Here is a 26643-nt window from a genome sequence, read left to right on the forward strand (position 1 = left end):
GTTGCACTAGCAAACCTGTATGCCCCCAACTTTGATGATGTTAACTTTTTTGAACGGTTTTTTTCCTCACTACCAGACTTAAACTCATACTCTCTTATATTGGGTGGTGACTTCAACTGTTGGTTGGATCCTAAACTGGACCGATCGTCCTCTGTTACCAGATCACCTACCAAATCTGCCTTAGCTATTCAGTCGTTTCTCTCTAATTTTGGAATCTCTGATATATGGCGTTTCCTCCATCCTACGGAGAGAGATTATTCCTTTTCTCACATGTTCACCATACCTTCACTAGAATTGACTATTTCCTACTCGATAACCAACTTATCCCATTTGCCCACACTTGTGACTATCAGAGTATACTGGTTTCTGACCATGCCCCAATTATCCTCTCTCTGAACTTTCCCGGTCTCCCTCAGAGGAACAAACACTGGCGGTTCGACTCAACTTTATTATCGGATGATGATTTCGTAAAATTTATTAAAGACCAGATAACCTTCTATTTTAACACTAATACATCACCTGAAGTGCCATCCCAGATTGTCTGGGATGCCATGAAAGCATATCTGAGGGGTCAAATAATCTCTTACACAGCAAATCTCAATAGAACATCCCGTGCAGATCGAGCAGACCTCATTAACCAGATTAAAGATGTGGATCAATTATATGCCCAAACTAAGAACCCTGAATTATACAAGAAGCGCGTTGAACTCCAAACTAAATTTAACCTTCTGTCCACTCAACCTGTCGAACGCCAACTTCTCGAAAGCAAGAGCCGTTTTTACATTCATGGGGATAAGTCTGGTAAATTCCTAGCCAATCAGCTGAGGCGTTCTAAAGCCAAACAACATATTACAAAGATCCGGAAGGAGAACGGAGACTTTACATCGGATCATTTAGAAATTAATGACGCATTTAAAAAATTTTATTCTCGGCTTTATTCCTCTGAATCCCTGAATGACAATACCTCTGTGGATCAATTTTTACAGAATCTGAATATCCCCTCACTTTCATCTGATTTCAAAGCCAAACTTAATGCGCCCATATCACTAGAAGAAATATCTTTTGCAATTTCTGCACTGTCCTCAGGGAAATCTCCTGGACCTGATGGGTTCCCTGTGGAATTTTATAAATCATTCTCCTCACTTCTTTCTCCTCAGTTACTTTCAGTATTATCTGACTCGTTTAACTACGGCAAATTGCCACCCTCTTTCAATGAGGCATCTATTATTCTTCTTTTCAAAAAGGGCAAAGACCCAACAGAGTGTTCCTCGTACAGGCCGATCTCTCTGCTCAATGTTGATGTAAAGATCTTAGCTAAAGTGTTGGCTCATAGATTAGAAACCGTTATTCCCTCCATTATCTCTGATGACCAAACAGGCTTTATTAAAAACCGTCTCCCTTTTTTTAACATTCGGCGTCTATTTAATATTTTATACTCAGTTCCAACTGGGACTCCTGAATGTGTTATCTCCCTTGATGCGGAGAAAGCATTTGATCGTATAGAGTGGAACTACCTTTTTGCAGTCTTAGAAAAATTTGACCTCGGCCAAAGTTTCATCTCTTGGATCCAATTGCTGTACCTGTGTCCTACTGCTTCTGTTCTAACTAACTTTCAGAAATCCCAAGTATTCAATCTCAAACGTGGCACCCGTCAGGGATGCCCCTTAAGTCCCTTTCTCTTTGATTTGGCTATAGGACCTCTGGCGATAGCATTTCGAAAATGTCCTGAACTGACCGGGATTTGGAGAGGGGGTGTTGAGCATAAAGTCTCTCTCTATGCTGATGACCTACTACTCTTTCTCTCATATCCGTCTACATCCTTACCTCTAATGTTTTCACTTCTTGACCAGTTTAGCCAGATCTCTGGCTATAAACTCAACTTACATAAGAGTGAACTTTTCCCAATTAATAAAGAAGCACAAGAACTAATATTTCGTGATCTCCCTTTTAAAGTAGTCCATAATCAATTTACTTATCTTGGAATTACAGTCACAAGGAAGTTTAAAGATCTCTTTCGTGAAAACTTTGTCAATCTTTCATATGCCACAAAACAGAGTCTGGTACAATGGTCACCTCTATCTATGTCCTTGGTAGGTCGTATCAATGTTGTCAAAATGTATGTTCTCCCCAAATTCTTATACTTATTTCAATCTATCCCAATTTTTATTCCTAAATCTTTTTTTGATTCCTTAGACTATTATTTTGTCATATCTGTGGCAGAATAAGCGCTCTAGAATTAATAAAATCCACCTCCAAAAATCTAAAAAAGAGGGTGGCATGGCTTTACCTAACTTTCGCTTATATTACTGGGCAGCTAATATACGTTGTGCTGCCTTCTGGTCTTTCTTCCACGGTCAACTTGAGTGCCCTAACTGGGTGGCAATGGAGTTGAGCTCCACTAAAGAATTATCTATATCTGCACTTCTTGGCTCTGCACTCCCTAGCAGTCTGCCCAGATCAATAGCTAATCCTCTGGTTAGACACACTTTGCGTATATGGGCTCAGTTCAGGAAATGCTATGGTTTCCAGGGGTTTTCCATTTCTAGCCCTGTCGCACATAATCACCTTTTTTTACCTACCACGTTCGATTCAGCATTCCATGTTTGGTACAGGAAGGGCATTAGACATTTTGAAGATCTCTTCATTGATAACCGCTTCGCTTCTTTTCAACAGCTCTCTGTTAAGTTCAACCTGCCTAACGCTCACTTTTTCAGATATCTCCAAACCCGACACTTTACTGCTCCTTTAATTCCTAACTTTCCTGAAATGCCTGCGAAAAATGCTATGTCTCCATTAATCCACTAGGTAAAGGTTTAATTTCAATTATCCAAGATAAACTAGCAGCCTTACGACGGGCCCCTGTGGATAAAATTAAAATGGCCTGGGAGCAGGATTTAAATATCTCCTTATCCGAGGAGAGCTGGGACTCAGTTCTCAAATCGGTTAACTCTACCTCTCTTTGTGCTCGCCATTGCCTCTTACAGTTTAAGATTGTTCATAGAGCCCACATGTCTAAATCTAAACTATCTCGATTCTACCCTGGCATTAGTCCGCTCTGTGATAAATGCAAGAGCGGCGTGGCCTCTCTCATCCATATGTACTGGCTCTGTCCTAGCTTGGAGAAATTCTGGAAAGATGTCTTCGCTACACTATCGGGTATTCTGAATCAGCACCTAGAACCTAACCCCTTAATTGCTCTGTTTGGTTTTTGGGGCGAGACAAATTTATGTCTGGGTCCGACCAAATGCCGAATACTATCCTTTGCCTCTCTCCTGGCGAGACGCTTGATCCTCCTTAGATGGAGAGATGTTGCCCCGCCCACTCATGCGCAATGGCTTAACAACATTATGGCCTGCTTGGACCTCGAAAAAATTCATTATTCAGTTCTCAATTCGGATTTAAAGTTCCATAAGATCTGGGGGCCTTTTATCGAGTACTTTCATAACCTTCCTCTTGACTAGGGTTTTTTTTTCTTTTCGGTCCCTTGCTTTCAGCTCCCTTTTTTTTTCTGGTAGTAGGCAGTATTATCCTCTGTTGCTAAGTGTATTCACAGTCTGGGAGTTTGACTGTCCGGACTTATACTCTCCATATTGTGTGGTGGTTGGTCTGGAATTGTTGTTTTTTTTTCTTGTGTTGTGGGGTTTGGGGAGGACACTAAGCTCACTTGTCTTTAATTTAGGTGCTTTTTTGTTAAATTCTCTTCCTCTGTAGCATATTGTTATTGTATGCTTAACCTTGCTCTGTATTAATGCTCCTCATTGGGATTTGGGGTTTTTAATGTTGTAAAATGTTTTGAAAAACTAATAAAAAAAAATAAAAAAATAAAAAAAAACCAAAATGAGAAGTAGTTTCTTTCAGCTTGGGAGAACATGGTTCCGTGAATTGAACATGGTCTTAAATATCAGTGATACCAATCTGAAATTGTGTATACTGACAAAAGTCTTTTACTGAAGATTCAAGAATCTCTTGTGGAAAGAATAGTTAACCAAGGTCCTGACAAAAGGTCTCAGCTCCAAACGTCGACAGTGCTTCTCCCTATAGATGCTACCTGGCCTGCTGTGTTCCACCAGCATTTTGTGTGTGTTGCTTGAATTTTCAGCATATGCAGATTTCCTCGTGTTTGCTTAACCAAGGAAATGTGGCTGAAACTCTTGAGCAAGAGTCACACATTTCAACATAGGACTTCATAAAGGACAAGAGACCATTTTGCTTCAAGTCTAGTCTGGCATTTTTTTGAAAACATGCCTGATTCGTAAATCATTTAACCACAATTTCTCCACATCCTTAAACATCTTAACTCAACAGCAATTTACTTATGTCATATTTGAAAAATATTTATTGACTCAGCATCCACTTCTCAATTTCTAACTCTAAGAGGAACTACATTCATTCTTTTCAGTATTTAAACACGATGATTACATTGGAAAAACAAGTACTGACATTTATGGAATTGCTCTCCCATTCTACAGAAGTTACTTAACCAAAATCTTTACACATAAAGGACATTGAATAGAAGCACAAGAACACATACTCAGTCGGCTCTTTATTTGAATAGACTGGCCACTGAGTGTATATTCATGGTCCTGTACTGCTGTAGTCCATCCACTTCAAGGTTCGACAAGTTGTGCATTCACATATGCTCTTCTGGACACCCTGTTGTAACACGTGCTTATTTGAGTTACTGTTGTCTTCCTGTCAGCTTGACCCAGTCTGGCCATTCTCCTCTGACCTCTCTCATTAACAAGGAGTTTTTGCCCACAGAATTGCCACTCACTGGAAGTTTTTTTTTGTTTTTCACACCAACTTTACAGACTGTTGTGCATGAAAACCCCAGTTCTGAGATATTCTAACCACACTGTCTGGCACCAACAATCATTCCACAGTCAGTCACTTACATTACATTTCTTCCCCATTCTGATGTTTGGTTTGAATAACAACTGAACCACTTGATCATGTCCCAAACACGAAAAGATCTACAGATGCTGGAAATCTGAACAACACACTCAAAACGCTGGAGCAACTCAGCAGGCAAGGCAGCAGCTATGGAAAAGAGTTCAATCAAAGTTTTGGGCTGAGACCCTTCATCAGGACTCATGACAATGTCTACTTGCTTTTATGCATTGAGTTCCTGCTACATGATTAGCTGATTGGATATTTGCATTAGGAGGATGTGTATAAGTGAATTAATAAAGTGGCCACTCAGTATATACTCCAATTCATGATGATATTTCATTAAACTCTACAAACTAAAACAGAAGTTTATCACAAAACTTCTGACCAAACAGTAAGAGTTCACAATCATCCTGAGTATTTGAACGGATCAGGTTCAGCCTAACAATGCTGCAACTATCAGAAAAATACAATATTTTTACTTCATAACAATAGATATATCTGTATAACACAGTTCACAACCTCAGGACACTTCCTTACAGACAATTAAGAACTTTTTGAAACAATCACTATTGCAGTGCAAGAAATAGCATCTGATAGAATTTGTAAACTAATGATTTAATTTTAATGTGGAATTTACTTGTTTGCATTTTAAAGTTCAAACATACTGTTATTTCAGTTTGCATTAGTGATGTAGCCACAATATGCCTTTGTTGCTGATTAGCCAAAAAAGTTCATTACAAAGAAGTTATTATGTTAAAACTAATGCCTTCTTTCAAATGATTAAGTAGTATATTTGTGCAAACACAAAAGCAATAATGAAATGACTTCAATCAAAGAAATTTTAAAAGATTTTTAAATTCATTGGATCAGAGTTTTGAACAAGTGCTGTTATGAAGGGCATTGGTAACCAAGCAGTTAGTGTAATAGTGGAGTACAGATTGCATATATTAAGTTATGATATTATACATAATAGTTTGGTCAAGTTGGTGGGGTTCTCAACTATGTGCTGCTTCAGTAAAAGCTGTAGATCTTAAAAATCTGTAGCCATGCTTGCATTTCTGGCCATTATGTCCATGCCAGCTCAGGCAGAGCAACTCGCTACCTCCAACCACTGGCTCTTTGTCCACAGCATTGCAAAATTCCTTTCATCATTTAATTATCCAATTCCGTCTTGAAATCCACAATGGAACATTTCACCTCCACATCCAGAGGCAGGCAAATTGCAAACACAACATTCTTCCTCGTCCCATTGAAAGGAACATCTCTATTACTGTTATAATTCACTAATAGGTAGTATTTGTGGAAGCTAGACAGAGCAGGAAGATGCCAGATTTTTCAAATTACCTCTCTGCAGGGCAAAATTGATTACAGCTGGTCCCAACACCAGTTCGGGATCTCATTGAACAGGGCAGAAGAGAGGGAGAACGAATCCCTTTAGAAAACTAGTTGAAGTTCCTGCTCATCTGTGATACCGTGACAAAGAAATGAAGAGGATCAAGCTTGACTTAATGGATTACCAACAGATTGAGACTAATATAAAAATTAAGAATGCCCATCCAATATGACTAACTAGTAGCAACTGGCATTGCAGAAGAGTGGGGAAAAACACTGGGGGGGAACTTGATTCTTCAAGTGCTTGTCTTTGCATTTGGTTTTCACTATCACCTCTGTCGGAGTGTAAAGCAATGCAATGCAAATGAACTGAAAAAGTCATTTCTTTCTAGAGATGGCATGATTCACTTTCACATTTACAAAAGGGAACAGCAACGTACACTGATTAAATAAAATTAAACAAAGTTTCTCTATTCCCATGGCTACAGTGTCAGCCATACCCAGTTCCAGATCAATGTAGTCTACAGAAAGGATGAAACATAGTCACCATTATCTTGGGACTTTTAATTCATCTCACTTGGGTTCTTTTCTATCAGTTCTTTCACAAAGTTTGAACTAAAAGTTAATTATTTATTTCAAATGAAAACGGGAAGTTAAGGAAACAGCAGCAGGCCAGTCTGATGAAGGTCATTAAACTGAAACGTTGATTTCACTTCCGTCTTCACAGATGTACCCAGATCTGCTGAGCATTTTTAAGATGCTTTGTTTTGTTTCAGGTTTCTAGCGTCTGTTTTGTTCTTCCTTCATTTATCTCATACTTCATCTGGAATATTCTATATTTAAAAACATATAAATCCTGTAAAATGTAGTTGCACCACTATATATATATATATATATATATATATATATATATATATATATATATAAACTCAATGTTAAGTAGGGGACAATAATTTGCATTAAGTCCAGATTACACTACACCATTGTTAGATGTAATACAGCAGCTTTTAAATCCATTTATGTACATTATCTTTGAATGTGCTGAAGATGTATGTCTTTGGTCAGCCTTAAACATGAGAAAATTGGGGCAGGTTGGTGATTGGAAAATCGGGTAGTCAATTAACATAAATATCCTTCTAGAATTGGGCAGTGGCATACAGTAAATAGGTTGTCAACTGAGTTCTAATTATTCATTTGAATAGAAGGATAACATGACTAGACCTCTTAATGTAAGAGAATCTTGTCTCTGCCACAGAGGAATACAGCTCCAGTTTAGAATATCCCAATGAACCCTTCCAACAATGAATAATGCACTCAAGGTTCAGCTTCAATTGCATCCTCACGTTTCTGGTGTGAAGCATGACCCTTCTGATTCAGCAGCAAGAGTCCTACAACTGAACTACGGCTGGGACGATACATTTAAATTAATTTCACATCTCACAATAAACACTTACATACTGCATCACAAGAAAATTTTCTTTGGCTTCTATCCTAAGTGACACGGGATACATTTTCCTTTAAGCTAGCAAACATGGGGGAAAATGATCCAAATGTGGGTAACAAGAGAATTTAAAGATGAAGGGAAAAGATTTATAATTTCAAAACATTAAGGACTAGGAAAATTTCAAATTCTTAACAAAGGAAATTGATAAGGAAAACTAAAATAGAATAAGTTGGTAAGAAACATGAAAATAGATATCTAAAGGGGAAAAGATCAGCTAAAGTTAATATTGGTCCTTTACAGACTATGACAGTAGGAATAATATTGATAAAGAAATAACAAAGAATTTAAACAAATATTTATGTTGCGGCTGCCTTCACAAAGGGTACAAAATACCTCCCAAAGAAGGTATAGAGTAAAGCTTTAGAGTAAATGAGGTCAAACAAATTAGAATCAGCAAAAAGAAAAAATCAAGTATATTGGACTAAAATTCAATAAGCCCCCAGGCCATTATGATCTGCATCCTAGCTGTTTGAAGTGGTGAAGGTAATGGTGGATCCACTGGCGGCAGAATGGTTAACTTGTATTGTATGCTATACCGAAGCTGCTGAACTGCCTCCTCGGGTTACAGTAGTAGCGAGGAAAGGAAGGATGAAGGAAGAGGAGCTAAAAAAAAATTAACATTGCTGAAAATTGATCTATCATCTGGTCAACATAGAATGATTGCTTAATGAAATTGCATTTCATTGTGCAATAATCAGCTAAAACACTCAGTGGCCACTGTATTAGGTACCTCCTGTACCTAAAACTGGCTACTGCCTGTATATTCCTGGTCTTCTGCTGCTGTGGCCCATCCACTTCCAACAACAAGACTGAGCATTCCGAGATTATCTTCCGCACATCACTGTTCTATCAGATGGCTAGTTGAGCTACTGTCTCCTGTCAGCTTGAAATAGTCTGATCGTTCTCCTCTGGCTTCTCTCATTAACAAGGCATTTTCACCCACAGAACTACCTCTTACTGGATTTTGTTTTTTTGCACTATTCTCTGTAAACTCTAGAAACTGTTGTGTGTGAACATCCCAGGAGATCAACGGTTTGTGAAATACTTATACCGCACCATCTGACACCAACAATATTCCACAGTCAGTCACTTAGATTACATTTCTTCCATTTATGCCACATAAAAGTCTTGTCCATAAGATAAGGACGCATAGAGTTTGGGGGGGGGGGGGGTGATGTATTAGTGTAGATAGAGGATTGGTTAACCAATAGAAAGCAGAGAGTTGGGATATATGGGTGTTACTCTGGTTGGCAATCAGTGGTGAGTGGTGTGCCACAGGGGTTGGTGCTGGGCCTGCAACTGTTCACGATATACACTAACAATCTGGAAAAGGGGACCGAGTGCAGTGTATCTAAGTTTGCTGATGACACTAAACTGAGTGGAATAGCAAATTGTGCAAAGGATACTGAGAATCTGCAGAGAGATATAGATAAGTTAAATGAGTGGGCAAGGGTCTGGCAGTTAAAGTACAATGTTGGTTAATGTGAGGTCATCCACTTTGGAAGGAAAAATGAAAGATCAGATTATTATTTAAATGGTAAAAGATTGCAGCATGCTACCGTGCATGAATCGCAAAAAGGTTAGCTTGCAGGTACAGCAGGCTATCAAGAAGGCAAATGGAATGTTGGCCTTTATTGCTAGAGGGATTGGAATTTAAGAGCAGGGAGGTTATGCTGCAACTGTATAGGATACTGGTGAAGCCGCACCTGGAGTACTGCATGCCATTCTGGTCTTCTTACTTGAGGAAGGATATACTAGCTTTGGAGGTGGGGCAGAGGAGGCTCACCAGATTGATTCCAGAGATGGGGGGAGTTAGACTCTGAGGAGAGACTGAGTCGCCTGGGACTGTACTTGCTGGAGTTCAGAAGGATGAGAGATCTTACAGAAACATATAAAATTATGAAAGTGATAGATAAGATAGAGGCAGGAAAGGTTGGATAGGTTTTTGCACAGCAAGGGAATTAAGGGTTATGGGGGAAAGGCAGGTAGGTGGAGCTGAGTCCATAGTCAGATCAGCCATAATCTTATTGAATGGTGGAGCAGGCTCGATGGGCCAGATGGCTTACTTCCGCTCTTATCTCTTATGTTCCCCATTCTGATGTTTGTTTTGAACAACCACTGAACCTCTTGACCATGCCTGCATGTTTTTATGATTGAGTTGCTGCCTTGTGATTGGCTGATTAGATTAACAAGTGGGTGCACGTGTACCTAATGAAGTGGCCACTGAGTGTATTTCTGTCAACACACACAAAATGCTGGTGGAATGCAACAGGCCAGGCAGCATCTATAGGGAGAAGCGCTGTCGAACGAAGTGTCCTGACGAAGGGTCTCGGTCCGAAACGTCGACAGCACTTCTCCCTATAGATGCTACCTGGCCTGCTGCGTTCCGCCAGCATTTTGTGTGTGTTGTTTGAATTTCCAGCATCTGTAGATTTCCTCATGTTTGCCTTTCTATTTCTGTCCTTGTATTATAGGACAAGTTACTGATAAAGTAGCTAAAAATGGTTTGGCCGAGCATACTGCACTTAGCAATCTCCCTGTGGAGATGTCCTGGGCTAAGTTGATTGACCTTCAACAACTATAGCCTATGATCTGTGGTGAATTTGTCCCTCAGTTCCCACGGATTTAAATTTTACCAAAGATCTTCGATGCATATTTGGCTGAATACCACCTTTGGCAGCAAGGTTAGTCAGACTCTGGGATTCAGCTCCTTTATCCACATCTAGCGCAAAACTATATTTGACATTGCAGCCAAGCAGCTTTGGTTTAATCCAAGCCAAACATTGGTCAGCAAGTTTCTGGTGAGTGAACGAGGCAGCATGTTAGCATCGTCAAAGACATCTTCCATGCATGTGCAGATAAGTATCTGGGAGTACAGTTAGACGAGAAGCTAGACTGGACTGCCAACACAGATGCCTTGTGCAGGAAGGCACAGAGTCGACTGTACTTCCTAAGAAGGTTGGCGTCATTCAATGTCTGTAGTGAGATGCTGAAGATGTTCTATAGGTCAGTTGTGGAGAGCGCCCTCTTCTTTGTGGTGGCGTGTTGGGGAGGAAGCATTAAGAAGAGGGACGCCTCACGTCTTAATAAGCTGGTAAGGAAGGCGGGCTCTGTCGTGGGCAAAGTACTGGAGAGTTTAACATTGGTAGCTGAGCGAAGGGCGCTGAGTAGGCTACGGTCAATTATGGATAACTCTGAACATCCTCTACATAGCACCATCCAGAGACAGAGAAGCAGTTTCAGCGACAGGTTACTATCGATACAATGCTCCTCAGACAGGATGAAGAGGTCAATACTCCCCAATGCCATTAGGCTTTACAATTCTACCGCCAGGACTTAAGAACTTTTTATTATTAATGCTTTTTGAGATAGTGATTTAGATGCATATCATATTTTTTACTGAGTTAAGTATTGTATGTAATTAGTTTTGCTACAACAAGTGTATGGGACATTGGAAAAAAAAAGTTGAATTTCCCCATGGGGATGAATAAAGTATCTATCTATCTATCTATAAGATCATAAGACATAGGATTGAATTAGGCTGTTCATCAAATAAGTCTGCTCCGCCCTCCCATTATGGCTGATTTATTGTCCCTCTTATCCCCATTCTCCTACCTTCTGCCTGTAATGCCTTTTGACACTCTGACTAATCATGAACCTCTTTAAATATACCTAATGACTTGGCCTCCACAGTTGTCTGCGGCAATAAAATTCACAGATTCACCATCCTCTGACTGAAGAAATTCCTCCTTATCCCTGTTCTAGAGGGATATCTTCTATTCTGAGGCTGTGCCTTTTGGTCCTCGACTCTCTCATTATTTCAAACATCCTCTCCACATCCACTGTATCTATACCTTCCAGCATTTGGTAGGCTTTCAATCAGATTACCCCTTATTCTTCTAAACTCCAACAAGTACAGGACCAGAACTATCCTCATATGTCAATCCTTTCAGTCTCAGGATCATTCTCATAAACCTCTTCTGGAACCTCTCCAATGCCTGCACATGGGATAGTAATCACATAACCATATAACAATTACAGCACGGAAACAGGCCATCTTGTCCCTTCTAGTCCGTGCCGAACGCTTACTCTCACCTAATCCCACTGACCCGCACTCAGCCCATAACCCTCCATTCCTTCTGGAACCTCTCCAATGCCTGCACATGGGATAGTAATCACATAACCATATAACAATTACAGCACGGAAACAGGCCATCTTGTCCCTTCTAGTCCGTGCCGAACGCTTACTCTCACCTAATCCCACTGACCCGCACTCAGCCCATAACCCTCCATTCCTTTCCTGTCCATATACCTGTCCAATTTTGCTTTAAATGACAATACCGAACCTGCCTCTACCACTTCTACTGGAAGCTCATTCCACACAGCTACCACTGTCTGAGTAAAGAAGTTCCCCCTCGTGTTACCCCTAAACTTTTACCTCCTAACTCTCAACTCATGTCCTGTTGTTTGAATCTCCCCTACTCTCAATGAAAAAGCCTATCCATGTCAACTCTATCTATCCCCCTCATTATTTTAAATACCTCTATCAAGACCCCCTCAACCTTCTACGCTCCAAAGAATAAAGACCTAACTTGTTCAATCTTTCCCTGTAACCCAGGTAACATTCTAGTAAATCTTCTCTGTACTCTCTCTATTTTGTTGACATCTTTCCTATAATTCGGTGACCAGAACTGTACACAATACTCCAAATTCAGCCTTACCAATGCCTTGTACAATTTTAACATTACATCCCAACTCCTATACTCAATGCTCTGATTTATAAAGGCCAGCATACCAAAAGCTTTCTTCACCACCCTATCCACATCAGATTCCACCTTCAGGGAACTATGCACCATTATTCCTAGATCACTCTCTTCTAATGCATTCTTCAATGCCCTACCATTTACCATGTATGTCCTATTTGGATTATTCCTACCAAAATGTAGCACCTCACACTTATCAGCATTAAACTCCATCTGCCATCGCTCAGCCCACTCTTCTAACTGGCCTAAATCTCTCTGCAAACTTTGAAAACCTACTTCATTATCCACAACGCCACCTACCTTAGTATCATCTGCATACTTACTAATCCAATTTACCACCCCATCATCCAGATCATTAATGTATATGACAAACAACATTGGACCCAGTACAGATCCCTGAGGCACACCACTAGTCACCGGCCTCCAACCTGACAAACAGTAATCCACCACTACTCTTTGGCAGGAATCTGTAAGGAATTACAAAAAAAGTCTCCAAAATGATACAGAAATTAGGACAAACTGATGTAAAGGGCCATAGAGAGAAAACTGTGAGAAAGTCAGATATTATTCATGCAAGTCAAAGCAAATTATTTTAAATGGTGAGAACCTAGAAAATCTTGGCATTCACTTACATCTGCTGTCACATTACAAGAGCCACAGGAAGTTTACATGCAGATATAGTGCCTTGTTAGGAAGGCAAATGATAATGTTAACCTACATCACAATGGGTTTTGTAATTATAAAACAAAGTGTCAAACTCTTAAGGGAAGGGGAGAGAAGAGGAGAGTGGTAGCGATAGGGGAGTCAATAGTTAGGGGAACAGACAGGAGATTCTGTGGCTGTGAGACTCCTGGATATCCCCTTCAAGGTTCCAGGGTCAGAAACATCTCAGATCGGATCCACGGCATTCTTAAAGGTGAGGGTGAGTAGCCAGGAATTTTGATACACGTTGGTACCAACAATAAAGGTAGGAAAATGGATGAGGTCCTTAAGAGTGAATTACGGGGAGCTAGGTAGGAAGCTAAAAATATTTGAATTACCACATGCCAGAGAGGGCAAGAATAGGATAACTTGGCAGATAAATGTGTGGAAATACTACTTCTTCAGTACACAAGAATTGGTATACGGGGCAAAGTTTCATATATGTGCATCACTGGGATCTCTTCTGAGGAAGGTATGACTTGTACGAAAGGGATGGGTTATATCTGAATTTGAGGTGTCCAATATCCTTGCAAGCAAGTTTCCTGCAGCTGCTGGGGAGGGTTTAAGCAAGTTTGGCAGGGAGATGGGAACCACAGTGATAGATCAGAGGATGGAGCAGTTAGTGTAAAGGCAGAAGCAACATGTAGAAAGACTTTGAGGAAGGACAGACAGTGAATATGGTCTAAATGCAGTCATATGGATGTGTTGAAATTTGTCTACTTTAATGCAGGAAGTATCAGGAATAAGGTGATGAGAATGGATCAGTACATGGAACTATGGCATTGTAGCCATTACAGAGACTTTGCAGTCACATGGGCAAAAATTGATGCTGGATGTTTCAAAAGGGACAGGTTTAAAAAAAAGAGGTGGGGGAGTAGCAATGTTAATCAGGGATAGTATTACAGCAGCAGAAATGGAAGAAATTGTGGAGGGAACACCTACTGAGTCAGAGTGGATGGAAGTCTGAAACAGGAAGGACCAATTCCTGTTTGATCCCAATACTCCTATTGAGAGTATTCAATAGAACCCCCCCCCCCCCCAATCACAACATTGAAGAGCGTATCGGAACACAGATTTTGGAAAGGTGCAAAAACAACAGGGTTGGGACTTCCGGTAAGATGGCGATTGCTTAGCTGCTCCGAACTTTTGTTCCGTTACTGTCGCTACCTTTGCACTAAATGTCTCCATTTTATAAAGCTTAGATAGGAATTATTTCGGTATCTCTTACTTGCCTGTGAATATATCTAACCTACAATGTTAGCAAGAGTTCTAAATCCGGGAGAAAAGAAACTACGACTTCGTCAGGCGTGACGATAGAGGCGCTTGCAAATCTCCGAGACGAAATCTTAAAGGAAATTAAAACCGCTTTCAAACAGTTAGAAGACAAACTGGATCGGAGCAACGATAAAGACATGCTGAACACTTATCTCGCATCGATTCGACTTCTGAAGCTTTAGAAAGTCGGGTTCGATACTTGGAGACTCTCTGTTCCAGCTTAGAGGAAAAATCTAATAAACTTCTTTCCAAAATGGTGGATCTCGAAAATCGCAGCAGACGCTGCAACATCAGAATTCTGGGATTACCAGAGGCAACTGAGAAGGGGTCAACCGTGAAGTTTTTCGCCGAGTTTCTCTGTGAGATATTCGGGAAGGATCTGCTTCCAAACCCGCCCGAGCTCGAACGGGCACACAGAGTTAATGTCCCCCCCGGAATTCTGGGCACCCGTCCGCGACCAGTAATCTTGTGTTTCCATCAATACCAGGTAAAACACAGTCTGATTGTGGAGGCACGTCGCAGAGGCTCTTTTTCTTTCCAGGATACAACCATTCGCTTTGTGGAAGATTTTGCACCCCAGACTTTAAAGATGCGCGCTGAGTATAAAGGCGTAATGAAAGTGCTTTTTGATTGTGGTTTCAAACCTTCCTTTCGTAATCTTGCTGACCTAAGAATCAAGTTTAATACCGGGGAATTCAAGTGGTTCAAATCAGCGAGGGAAGCCGAAGCATTTGTGGCAAGTCTTCCGGCTATCCAGTCATCTTTGGAATCTGATCGGACTTCCTAAAATGGTGGATAAGTACTCCTCGTAGTAAAATTACTTTCTCTGGACTCGGAATTCACTTGAATCACTCAGACATTATTCACTGAAACTCTAAAGGCTGTTGACAATCTCTCCCGGGATTTGGTGTGTGTGTAATCTATTTTCACCTCTGTATAACTTTACCTACAGAGTTCTACAACTAAATCTAACTTGTTTTGGAGGTTTGAAGTCTTTAGTGAAGGCCTCCCTGTTTGTCGGTTCACAGTTCAACTGCTGATTTATTTTTCCTCTGTTTTAAATACTTATTTATTTTATCTTTTTCTTTTCTTCACCCCCTTTTTTTTCCATTCTCTGAATGTTTTTTTTCTCCCTTCTCGGTAAACGGTTGATAAATACTCGTCTTGAATTTACAATTTTCCCCTTCCTCTTTTTTTTCTTTTTCCTTCTTACCTTTTTTTTCCCCTTTCTCTTACTTTATCCTTCTATAATATTTCGCGGGTAGGTTAGTTTTGGTTTTCTTCCGATTTTCTCTGTATTAAGTTGTATATCTCGGCAGAAGGTGTTCTAATCTGTAGTTATGTTTCCTAGTGCATAAACTAGTTACTGTTTGTTATAGCATTTATACGGAACTGCTGTCAATGACACAGATCTGGAAGTCGTATTTGGGTTAATTTCTTTGGTAGAGCTAGCTACTTGTTTTGGTAGCCGTCTAGTTTTGGGTTGTGTGGGTGGGGTGGGTTTTCCAGTTCCAACATTTCTTTATTGTTTAGGACATGTTTATATTTTGACCTTACGAATCTATGTTTACATCTCTGCTCCCAGACTGCTATTGTACCGCTTGATTTTTTATATGCCTGCTGCCTTTTATGCATTAGTAATTGAAAATGGCTAGTGCACTTAAATTTGTGAGCTGGAATGTAAAGGGACTGAACCACCCTGTTAAAAGGAGGAAGGTATTCTCACATATTAAACAACTCAAAGCTGACATTGCTTTCCTCCAAGAAACTCATATTCGTTCATTATTCAGTTCTCAATTCGGATTTAAAGTTCCATAAGATCTGGGGTCCTTTTATCGAGTACTTTCATAACCTTCCTCTTGACTAGGGTTTTTTTTTTCTTTTCGGTCCCTTGCTTTCAGCTCCCTTTCTTTTCTGGTAGTAGGCATTATTATCCTCTGTTGCTAAGTGTATTCACAGTCTGGGAGTTTGACTGTCCGGACTTATACTCTCTATATTGTGTGGTGGTTGGTCTGGAATTGTTGTTTTTTTTTTCTTGTGTTGTGGGGTTTGGGGAGGACACTAAGCTCACTTGTCTTTAATTTAGGTGCTTTTTTGTTAAATTCTCTTCCTCTGTAGCATATTGATATTGTATGCTTAACCTTGCTCTGTATTAATGCTCCTCATTGGGATTTGGGGTTTTTAATTTTGTAAAATGTTTTGAAAAACTAATTTAAAAAATTTTAAAAAAAAACAAAAAAAAAACACAACAGGGTTGCTGTCATGGGGGACTTCAGAAGAAGAAGAAAGCCCTTAACTCCAAGTGGAGTCATTAGGACGCCGTTGTGACAGTGTATTTTTAGCAGGCTTTCTTGTTTTTACCAGGCCGGGTTGCTAGCTCAATGCTCAACCCAGCACGGATGTAATGCGTACAAGGGAGCCGGCTGGATTCGAACCCCGGAGCCTTCGCTCCAAAGTCTAGCGCTGATGTCACTACACCACCAGACTTCAACTTCCCTAATATTGATAGGCAATTAGTGCAAAAGTTTTAGATGGGGCAGAATTTGTTAAGTGTGTCCAGGAAGGATTCCTGACAATGTGGATAGACTGACTAGGAGAGTCCAAGCTAGATCTAGTACTAGGTATTAAATCTAGTCAGGTGACAGATCTCCTGGCAAGTGAAAATTTCAGAAACAGTGACCACAGCTCCCGAACCATTAACGTAGCCTTAGACAGTGATCGGAGCAGACAGTATAAAAAAAAAAGTGCTTGATTGGGGGAGGGTTAATTATGATGCTATTAATCAGGAATTTGGGATCTTAAACTGGGAACAGATGTACTCAAGAAAACACACAACAGAAATGTGGAGGTTGTTTAGGGAGCACTTGCATGGGGTTCCAGAGGTTTGTCCCACTGAGGCTGGGAAAGGATGGTAAGAGTGAAAGAACCATGGTTGAGAAGAAAAACATCCAGGAGGGGACATGAAAAGGCCTTGGTGAGGAGGATTAAGGAAAGCTCAAAGGCATTCTACATATACATGAAGATCAGGTGGATGGCCACAGAGATAAAAGAGGAAACATGTACCTGGAGATAAAGGAGGTAGGAGAGGTCCTTAATGTATACTTTGCTTCAGTATTCTCCAGTTAGAGCAGAGGTTCCCAACCTTTTTTTATGCCACAGACCGATACCATCAAGCAAGGGGTCTGTGGACCCCCAGGTTGCGAACTCCTGAGAGGGACCTCGATGAATGTGAGGTCAGCATAGAACAGCTAATATGCTGGAACATGCCAATGTTAAGAAAGAGGATGTTCTGGAACTTTTTAAAAACATTAGTATAGGTAAGTCCCAAGCACCAAATGGGATATACACCAGGTTACTACAAGCAGCAGGGGAAGAGATTGCTGTGTGTTTAGTGATGATGTTTGCATCCTCATTGGCCTTAAAAGTAGTACAATAAGAATGGAGGGTGTCAAATATTATTACTTTGTTTCAGAAAGGTAACAGGGATATTCTTGGGAATTATAGACCAGTGGGTCTTACATCAGTTGTAGGCAAATTTTTGGAGAAGATTTACAAGCATTACCTGATTCAGGATATTTAGCATGGCTTTCTGAGGGGTAGGTCATGCCTCACAAGCCTGATTAACTTTGAGAAAGGAGAAAACAAGTTGATGAAGGAAGAGCCAGTGATATAGTGTATATGGATAGTAGTACAGCATTCGACAGCATTCTCCATGATAGGCTCATTCACAAAGTCAGGTAATATGGATCCAGGGAAACTTGGCTACATGGATTCAGAATGAGCTTGCCCACTGAAGTGAGGGGATGGTAGCACACAGTGTATCCTGCCCAAAGATCAGTGACCAGTGGTGTTCCGCAGGTATCTGTTCTAGGTTCTCTACTCTGTGATTTTATAAGTGACTTGGATGAGGAAATGGAAAGGTGGGTTAGTAAGTTTGCAGGTGACATGAAGGTAGGTGGTACACTGGATGGCATCGAATTTTGTCACAGATTACAATGGACACTGATAGTACAGAGCTAGGTATATGGCGTGTTGGCCTTCCCTGGGTCGGGTGATTAGTGCAAGAGGCATTAAGATAATGTTGCAGCTTTATAAAGCTCTGGTTAGACCACATCTGGAATATTGTGTTCACTTCTGATCGTTTCATTATTGGAAGAACGTTGAAGCTTTAGAGAGAGTGCACAGGGGATCTATCAGAATGCTGCCCAGATTAGAGAACATGAAAGCTTGAGCAAGCTAGATTTAGAGTGTTTGGAGTGAAGGAGGATGAGAGGCAACCTGATAGAGGTGTTCTCACGTTTTTCAAACGTTCGCTTTATGACAGCTCGCTGTTACAAAAGACCTACATTAGTACCTGTTTTTGCTAACCAAAGAGGATTTTCGCTTTTACGAGTAAAAGACACCTACTTTATACATGTGTTAACCCCTAGAAAGACTACCATGACTGTAAAGCCTTGTGCGGGCAGTTGTATGTGCATGTGTGTATGTGCCGATTTTTTTTCTGCAAATCAATTTTGGCTCGCTGTCTTCCCCATTCTGATAAGTGAAACTACACCGTACATACAATATTTCTACTTTATATAGGTTGTATATTTATCATATCATTCCTTTTATGTGCTATTTGGTATGATTTGGTATGTTATTTTTTGGGTCTGGGAACGCTTAAAAATTTTTCCCATATAAATTAATGGTAATTGCTTCTTAGCTTTACGACATTCCGGCTTACAAACGGTTTCACAGGAATGCTCTACCTTCGGATAGCAGGGGAAACCTGGATTTATTATAAAAGACACAGATAAAATGGACAGTCAGTGCCTCCCCCTCCCCCAAGGTGGCAATGGCTAATACCAGAAGACAGAACATCTTTTTAAGGTGAGTGGAGGAGTTTAGAAGTGAAGTAGGTGTTTTAAAAAAATAAACAAAGTAGCAGGTGCCACTGCCAAGGGTGGTGGTTGAGGCTGATTAAACATTAGAGATTTTGAAGATTCTTAGTTAGGCACACAGATGAAAGAAATTTGGACGGCTATGGCCTTTGCAGGAGGTAAGGGCTAGACTGATGGTGGAGGAGATTAAAATGTTGGCACAACATCGTGGGCCAAAGGACTCATACTGTGCTGTACTGTTCTATAATCTAAATCTTGCTTGATTCATACGAGTTTAATGAAACCACATATTCATTCTGAAGCAGTTTTGGTTTCTCTATGCAAGGAAGCATAAAACTAGCTGTGTTTTAGATGACGTTTCAGTGGAAAAATATATAATGGTGAAATAGGTGGCTGCCACAAAAGCATTTAAGTTCATATTTCCCTGGCCAATTCACCAAAACAAGTTAAGAAAATTATTTAACGAAAGATTTAATTTAAGCTTTCAACCGCGACAATAAAATGACAGGTAATGTGCATTGTGACCTTCTACTTGTCAGAATGCTCCTTTAACCTTATTGCTCACATTAAGTCAGTTGCCATGAGCAAGGCATATCTTCTGCACACTTAAGCCATCAGGACAGGCTGTCAGTTATTAACCAGTTGGTTCATAATTGTCTTCCATCCTTGCTCTGCATTAAATTTCTATAAACCTAGTCATCAGCTTCAAAGAGAATTTGACATTTCAGTCAGCAATGACTAAACCTACAAGAACATTAAGAGTATTAAAAGAAAAATTTTACTAATGTTTCCTAATTTGTTACTAACTACAGTGATACCACCACACCACAGACACACAATTCACTCTCATAGCACTCTCTTTTTATTATTTATTTAGAGATACAGCATGCCAAACAAGCCACACTGTCCAGCAAACCACGTATTTAACATTTGCCTAATCGCAGACAGTTTACGATGACCAGCTAACCTACTAACTGGTACGCCGTTGTACTGTGGAAGGAAACCAGAGCACCCAAAGGAAACCCACACGGTCATGGGAAGAACATTTAGAGCTCTTACATATGGCGCCAGAATTGAACTCCAAAGTCCACGGCCCGAGTTCTAACAGGATCGCACTAACCACTATATTACTGTGGAGGCCATCATCTTTAAATTTTTCTTAAGAACATAAGAAACAGGAATAAGCTATTGTTAAATTTCTGCCTGCTCTCACTCATTGAGATGATGACTGATTTATTATACTATGGCACTTGGACCAATTCAGGAATATACACTTCGATTTCACTGATAAACCAAAATTTATTGGTGGCTTCTGTGAATGTACTCAACACTGGTTGGAGAATCCATAAGATTCACTAATGATTAAGTGAAGACATCACACATCAGGCCTCTTATTTTCAGACTCTAACCTCCTAACCTCCAGGGTAGCCTGTATCTACCCTGCCCAGCCCCCTCGAATTTTAGTTCAATGAGATCACTTCCCATTCTTCTAAATTCAAGAGAGCTTGCATTAATTTTGCTTAACCTGTTATCACAGGACAAACTCCACCTAGGAATAAACTCTTAGTGAATCTTCACTGCACTCCCTCTATAGCCTTCCTTAAATGGGGAGACCAGACCTATGCACAATATTCAGTGTGGGCACTGAGCCTTACATAACTGCAACATCCTTATTCTAGCACTGAAATCCTATTGCCGTACAGGGCACATGTAATTTTTCTGTCCTGAATACTTGCAATGGTCGCTTGTTAAAGTTCAGTAAGTGTCTGCAAGGACACCTAGATTCTCTGAACATCAAGACCTCTCAGTTGCCATTTAAAAACACAATTTTCTATTTTTCTACTAAATTTTCACATATTATATTCCATCTGCTGTGCCATTGTCCATTCAGTGATCCCAATGATGTTTCACTCTCATCTCCCAACACTTTCATCTAAATAACTGATGCAAATATGAATAGTTGGAGCCCCACCATGATTCTTTACTAGTTACAGCCTCCCAATCCTAGAATAATTGTTTCCCCCATAACTGATCTCCTTGTTGCAACCTCAAGTAATTCTAGCGGAGTTGATAAACATGATTCCTCTTTCTAGGTACTCTGTTGCCACTTCACTGATTCAAGCACCTTCTCATCAACTGAAGCAAGCTAATGTCCATAGTTCCAACTTTTCCTCTCCCTCCTTCCTTAAATAGTAATCTCACATTGGGGAACCATTCTAGAATCTACAGAATGTTGGAAGAAGATAACCAGTATATCCATTAGCTCTGTCTAAGCTTTAAAACACAGGTCATCAGGTCATGGAGATTTAATTATTTCAGTCTCAATAACTTATTTAATACTATTTTTAAATAACATTGATTTCTTTTAACTCCTCACTAACACCAGACTCTCTGTTCTGCATTAATTTGATATTTTTGTCTTCTGTGACAAAAGACACAAAATATTTGCTTAAATTCCCTGCAATAATTTCTTTTTCCCCTAAATAATTCTCCAGTCTGAGTGTGTGGCAATATATTCTGCTAATTTTTCCCATTTTACATATCTGTAGAGGTTTTGAATGTCTCATTTTATATTCCCCACTACATCATTCTTGAATTCCTTTTATTAATGCCTGACAGAAGTCTTAAATTTTCCATCAGGCTTATTGCTCTTTTTAGCAACATTTTATGCATTTTCTTTTCATCTATTAATATCTTTAACTTTTCCTGTTAGCTACACATGAAGCATTATTCCTACAGGGTCTGTGTGCCTTATATTGTTATATATTTGTTCCAGGTGGTGCATTCATTCTTTATATTTTAGCTATTATTTGTTACTACCAAACCATTTTTAGTATAATTTCATAAAATAACTTTTCTGACTCTATCCTCAAATACAAGACCTGGTTTTAAATTGAATTAAATCAATTTCAATCTTTTATCTAAAGTTCTACCACACCATGATCACTGTTCCTTGAAGGCTTGTTAACTAGAAGATCATTAATTAATAATTTCTCATTACATGATATTAGGTCAAAAATAACCTGATCTCCCTCCTGGCACTTATCCCTGAAAGTGCTACATGTACCCTTACACATCCACCCTCACCACCATTCAGTGACCCAGAGTCCTTCCAGATGAAGCAAAACTTCACCTTTGAGTCTATCAGGGTCTTCTATTGCATTTAGTGCTCCCCGTGCAACCTCTTTTACATCGGTGAGACAATTCAGATTGGGGAACTGCTTTGTTGAACACCTTCACTCGGTCTTCCAGTGCCAAATCTGTCTAACCTTTCACCTCCTCACCTGCCCATCACCTCACTCTGGATCCCCCCCCCCTCCTTCCCTACGATCCACCCTTTAACAGATTCCTACCTCCAGCCCTTTGTTTCTTCCACCTATCCCCTTCCTCCCCTTCCCACTCTCCCACACCTGCGATCACCAATAACTTGCCAACTTGCAATCCTTTCCCTTCCCCCACCCTCTTATTTTGGCTTATTCCCTCTTTCTTTCTAGTCCTGATGAAGGGCCTTGGCCCAAAACGCTCTCTAAAGATGTTCTCTGACTGCTGAGTTACTCCAGATTTCTGCGAAGAATACTTACTAAAGAATTAAGAATTTACAGTAAGCTTGTGTAAATGTTGTTACAAATTATTCACTCAGTTATGATGACTACAGTGAATCTGGGAGCCAATGGAACAGAGAACAGCACAATGTGTTTGCTTTAGCAGCCTGCGTGTGTTCTGGGCAAACACAGAGTACAGCCTGTCCTTGATTTCTGCTAAATCCACAAGCCAACCATTACTCAAGTGATCAACTGTCCCAACTGTCCAAGAGTATAATCTAAATAAATTATACAAACACACCCAGAGTAATTTCCATTCCACTGCAAGCATGACTAATGTAAGTACTTCTTTGTCTCTATTAAATTTGTAATTCACATTGGGAAATATTGTTTTGGTATCACAAATTTCCAATTGGTAGACTTGTACCTTCATACTTCTACCCCTTCCATCATTACAGCCCCAGAGATTACTGTACTCAAACAATTCAGGCCTCTTCTACATCCCCTACTGCCTTCGTCTTATCTCTAGGGATAGATCATCAGGCATGTGGGACCAGGCCTTGCACTTTAACTAGATTTGTGCCTGGATCAGGGGAAACGTAGAGATCAGGAAATCTTGCGAAATAGTTTGGATTCGAACAGGAAGAGTTTCAACAGCTAAAGGCTACCACCTAGTGGGAGCAAAACAGAACTGCAAACACATTAATAAGTTATTGATAAAAACACAAAATGCTGGCAGAACTCAGCAGGCCGGACAGCATCTATGGGAGGAGGTAGTGACGACATTTCGGGCCGAAACCCTTCATTAGGAGGGTTTTGGCTCGAACCCTTCACTCCTGATGAAGGGTTTCGGCTCGAACCCTTCACTCCTGATGAAGGGTTTCGGCTCGAACCCTTCACTCCTGATGAAGGGTTTCGGCCCAAAACATCGTCACTACCTCCTCCCATAGATACTGTCTGACCTGCTGAGTTCTGCCAGCATTTTGTGTTTTTATTTATTTCCAGCATCTGCAGATTCACTCGTGTTGCTTTAATAAGTTATTGCTTGATACAGGGTAAAGATTTAAAGATTAGCTTTACTTGTCACACACACTTTGAAACATTCATTGAAATGTGTTACTTGAATCAAATCAGTGAGAATTGTGCTGGGCCAATCGTCGCCACATTTAGGGCACCACAACTCCCTAGCCTAACGGTACAACTGTGGAATGTGGGAGGAAACCAGATCATCCAGGTGAAACTCACACAGTCGGGGAGAATACAAAAACTTCTTACAGTCAGCAGTGGGAACTGAACCTCCATCAATGATCACTGGCGCTGTAATAATGCTACACTAACTGCTACACTACACCACCATGTTGTCAAAGGTTGACAAATAGTTATCCTGTACATTTCATCCATCCAAATAAAAAACAAAGATTTTGCTTCCTTTTCACTTTATTTATCTGTACTTTAAATGAAGATTCAAGCACGCCATATCATTCTAAGACTTTTCAAGTGACGTGCGTTGTTTGTTGTTCTGCCTGACTTTAGTTCCCAAGTATTTTCTATCACAGAACTACTTAAATCATCTTTCCTTAACATACTGTTCTCTACCTGTCATATGGTCTGAAATATCTATTTGAGATGTTTAAATGGTTCTTTTCACAATCAAAATCAGAAAGAGGCCTTCAGCTAATCATCAAGATTCAAGGTTATTTAATATCATTTCCAGTAAACATGCGTAAAGATGAACAAATTGCTACTTCAGATCTGATGCAGCACAAATAAATACAGTAAGATTAAAAACAGCAAAGAACCCAATAAATATAAATACATAAGATAGTTTCTATACAGAGATCGATTTTATGTCCATAAAGTGACACTAGGCACAGGAATGTTTGTAAATAAGGTGACTGACAGGAAATGACAAAGTAATGGTGGTGGTGGTGGGTGTGGAACGGTGGGTTAGTGGGTGGAGGTGTTGATCAGCCTTACTGCTCGAGGAAAGTAACCTCTTTTTGAGACAGGTGGTGCTGGCATGACTGCTACATAGTTTCTTTGGAACAGTACAATGGAAATGTTCCAATTTACTACTTAATTTCTAACACTACTCATGACTAATACTTCGGCCTGACCCATTAGTTGTGATATTCCTTAGCTCTGTACATTGCACGCTGCTTCTGTTGTTTAGCACAGAGGTGGACCCATGAGTTAGCAACTCATTTTCAGGTGTATCTGGTGCTACTCACAACATACCCTTCTGCATTCTTCTCTGATCTAAGTTTGATCCAGGGGTCTATCAGGCCACAAGGTTACAGAGAATGGTGGTTTACTGTTCTGATGCGGTTGATGATCCACTGTGGCTCATGTTTGATTTGATTCCATAGTGCTATACAATACAGTAGATGGTATTCACAATGTGGAGACAGAAATTTTGTTTCTAGAAGCACCATCACTTCTATCAATGATGATATGGACAGATGCATCTTCCACAGATGTAGGCAAGGTCGACAGATTTCTCTTCCATTTTGGATGGCTCATTGCCTGCTGCCTATACAACCTGGCAGCTATGTTTATCAGACCAACAGATCTATCAAAATTCTCTTCAATGTGGAAATTTAACAACCCCACCCACCCCCCCCCCCCCGCCCCCCCGCAACTGGCATCTAGCATGAATACTGTGTTCTTGCTATTTTGGGTGCTTCTTCAAACTGTTACTTAACATACTGATTCATTAGCTGAACCAGGTCAGTAGCTGATAATCTGGAGGATGTTTGTCTGTGAATCACTGATACCATGAGACTTCATGGGCTCTACAATCAACGTTGAAAACTTTAACAACTACTCCTTCTTGTCCATATATCACTCTTCCATCATCTCTGGACAGAATGCCCTACAGGTGGGGCAGGAAGACTGTGACAGAGTAGATTGAAACATGATCTCTGAACATGGCATAAGTGGGTAGTTACCAGCTGGATTGGATTTGTCCTTTTTTTGTGAACAACTTGAACACAACACCAGGGGCTATTGTAAGGTTGATTAGATCATGAGCAACTTTTGCATGTCAGGATCCAAAGCCTAGGTCCACAACAAATGGACCCATTTGATTTAATCTTTTTTTTAATTCAATGAAGCAGTAATGACACAGGCCATTTCAGGGCAGCTAAGAGTCCATTGTGCTGATGTCGATCTGCAGTCACGTGTAGGCCAAACTGGACGTCTGGTAGATAACTCTTCTCTACACCTTTCACTGCATTTTCAAAATATACAGGACCAAGATTACAGGAGCAGAATTAGGCAACTTGGCTCATCAATCGCAGCTGATTTTCTCATCCCCATTCCCCTGCCTTCTCCCCATAAACCTTAACCCCCTTACCAATCAAGAACCTATCAATCTCTGCCTTAAATACACCCAAGAGCATCCATAGCCTTCTGAGGCAACAAATCCCACAGATTCATTATCCTTTGGCTGAAGAAACTCCTCACCTCAGTTTAAGAAACATCCCTTTATTTTGAGGCTGTGCCCTTGGATCCTAGAATCTCCTTTCAATAGCAGCAACCTCTTGAAGAACACTCTATCTAGGAATTTCAATATCCTGTAGGTTCCAATGAGCCCTTTTTCTAATATAGTTTTATTAGATATGGTCCACTTTTTACAAATTGCCCCTCTCTAATTAATTCAAATTTAAGTACTCCAAAGATCCCAATATCTTCACATCAGATGTAGAAAAGTAAGCAGGAGCATAATTCCTGTTTTCTCTGTCTCA

At 40.2% G+C, this 26643-nt stretch overlaps 1 protein-coding gene across 1 annotated transcript in view; it reads right to left on the reverse strand.

The window, feature by feature from the left end:
• Window positions 1-26643, reverse strand: part of ppil2 (peptidylprolyl isomerase (cyclophilin)-like 2) — a 291555-nt gene that overhangs the window by 252917 nt on the left and 11995 nt on the right. The gene's annotated exons all lie outside the window — the stretch shown is intronic.

This window comes from Hemitrygon akajei, chromosome 9 (genome assembly GCF_048418815.1).
Source record: "Hemitrygon akajei chromosome 9, sHemAka1.3, whole genome shotgun sequence".
Lineage (NCBI taxonomy): Eukaryota > Metazoa > Chordata > Chondrichthyes > Myliobatiformes > Dasyatidae > Hemitrygon > Hemitrygon akajei.